The following is a 3,033-nucleotide window of genomic DNA, read 5'->3' on the forward strand; positions in this document are numbered from 1 at the left end:
TTTTTTGCCTAACATCATACTTATAAACACAAGTTAAGGACACGTTACTGACTTGGCAAGATATTCAGCATCAAATGACAGTAGTTTGCATTCATGGTGCGTTGGGGGTGATAAGTAGATAAAAGACATTGATCACCAAGGCTGTTAGGCAGGATATTTATACCCTGAAAAGGCGACATAGTGATCATAACCAAGGAAGTAATCAAGTGAGTTAGCTGTTCAGTTCATATGTCAGGTTTGTCATATCAGTTATACATTTAGAGAATCAGTACAGACTGTATTTTTCTTGCTTTGATGGGCAACAATCTATCACTGATTTACTCTAGTTCATATTAAAGTTTACAGGTTGAAGTATGAACATGGGTAAAGTAATACTAGACTGGTCAATCAAGTAAAATAAGCTTTTAGTTGTTTAATGGGGGATTGGGAATGGCATGATGGTTAAGGTGTTTTTTCTCACAGGCACAAAGTACAGGGATTGATTCTCACCTTTGAAGGTAAATTGGCTAGATTTAAAATGGCCTGCAAGGGCAACTAGCCTAGTACTCACCTATGAACCTATAATAAAACCAGTGGTCATGTTGACCAGTTGTATATCTCTACCAAACCACTTTGGAATGAGTGAAGGGTCTCGCTAAACATACAATGGAAGGAACTTCCTGCTCTGAGCCTCAGCCATTAGGATAGAAGAAGGTGAAAAAGGTAAGACCAGAATCATCCACCATCCTGCCTCTGCTGGGTGTTTCTCCCCTGGTCGTTATGAATCCAGAGGCTCACCTGGTTGTATTTTCAGATTCCTCTGCTGTGACCAGGTCAGAGGTCAGTGAGGATCTGGCTGGCAGCACATCCAACAATGCTTTGCAGGTGTCCATTTTGGACATTCAGGGGGAACCACTGCTGATTATTTCCGAGGGGCTTGGGGGGGGGGTTCCGCAGATTCTAATTAGGGTAGATGTTCCTACTACGGTTATCAAATGTCATCCTGGGTTAGAACCTTTTCAGTTTTATTAGGTGGATGTTCCCTTACAAAAGAAACAAAAAAACTAAATGCATATCATTGCTGGAACCTGTGTCAACAGAGCTCTTTTCAAACTATCTGGAAATATACAGAGGTAAGTATATTTTTTTGGTTCTTCAGAATTGTGTACTGTAAATTGTTGATGGACTAATTTTATTCAGAGTTGTGCACTGATTAATTCACTGTATAGTTTTTCAGATCTCTGCTGAAAGTGTTTTGTCCCACCTCCCCCTATTTCTGCTGTCTTAAGTTGGTATAACTGTTTTTTACAGCTTGTGTCATCTGACTTACCTGAAGGATTGCTTGCATAATAATAGATCCTGTTAGTTAACAGCCTGCATATCATTGCTGGAACCTGTGTCTAACAGAGCTCTTTTCAAACTATTTGGAAATATACAGAGCTAAGTATATTTTTTGGTTCTTCAGAAATGTGTACTCTAAATTCTTGCTGGACTAATTTTATTCAGAGTTGTGCACTGTTATTGATTCAGCAGAGATCTGAAAAAACGATACAGTGAAAGTGTTTTGTCCCACCCACCCTCCCTATTTTTGTTTGTTTAAATTTGGTGGCTTTTGCAGTTGCCCACCCCACTGTAGATTTGATCTGGGACACTCCCCCAGTCCCATCTCTTTATCACATTCTACCTAATACTGCACTTATATTACTTAATAATTAATTATTAATTATTACTTAATAATTCTGCACTTGTTTTAGTAATTTTTAATTTAATTGCATTTTTTTAAACTGTTTGGTCTAATATTGCTACAAGTGTGCTAGCTTGCACTGCATTTGAATTGCTTTTACTGCTGTTTTAGCTACTTTTCTGTAAAAAAAAAAAAAAAAAAAAAAAAAAAAAAAACTGTAAGCCTATTTCCTACCTTTCCTGTAACTAGTGTAGTCCAGATACAGATTTGCTGTATCCTGGACAAGTATGTAAGCTTCTGAGCCCCCCCCCCCTTCTAGCTTGTCAGTGGGAGTGGTAAGCACTAGGTAACCTGTCTACCACATAAGGAGTGGTTCTGGTCCAGAAATTGTAGTTATTGGCCGTCTGGGCAATCTTTTCCATCTCTCTCTCAACTTTCTGATTTGAAAGCCCACATTTGCACTTTTCTTTCCTGTAACTATTCTAGTGCAGATACAGATTCTTAGTTTTAGCACTTGAATTTGCTTATTCATGCTCAGCACTTGTTCAGAGCTTGTTGTAAGCACCAAATATGCTACTAATTACTATAGCACTCAACCTTCCTCATTACCTAGACAAAAACAGTTTTTGCACTTACTTTCCTCACTTGCTTAGAGAAAAACAGCTCTTGTACTCACTTTCCTCACTTAACTAGAGGAAAATAGATTTTATTCAGGCATGTGCAAGGGTCAGCTCCCAATGTTCTCTCCTGTCTATCTGATGAATCTGGGCATCTTGGGGCAATGTAGAAATTGTCTCATGTACACAGACAACCCTCTCCTCTTACCACCAACACTACAACCTGTGAGAGATGCACTTATCTAGCAAAACTGGAGGTAAAGCTCTCTCCAACCAAGACTGAACTTGACATTCAAGAGGAGGAGGTAAACCCTTGCACCACACCACATTTATCACACAGTCTCACTAAATCTACACCACCAAAATCCACACATAGAAACACAAAAACATTTGCGGAGGCTCCCAATAATAATCTGCCCAAGCAACAGAGACCTCCAAAGCAGAAACACAAGCAACTTCCACCCCCAACACAACCCAAATGACACATAGCCCACAGACTCAATGTGCCACTCAACCATAGCCAATAAGGCAAAACAACGCATCCAACACACTAGTCACAGGTGACTCTATAGTCAGGCACACTAATGTCCCACTCACCAGGCTAAACAAGGAGAAGGTTACTGTCAGCTGCCTATCGAGTGCCAGGATCTGCCACATAACCCACGCACTCAAGTCACTCCACAACAAGCACAAATATGACTCTGTCATTGTCCATGTTGGTGTGAATGACCTCAGACATACCTCCCTGGACTA

Source organism: Protopterus annectens, chromosome 2.part1, assembly GCF_019279795.1.
Source record: "Protopterus annectens isolate FY-2018-M chromosome 2.part1, PAN1.0, whole genome shotgun sequence".
Taxonomy (NCBI): domain Eukaryota; kingdom Metazoa; phylum Chordata; order Ceratodontiformes; family Protopteridae; genus Protopterus; species Protopterus annectens.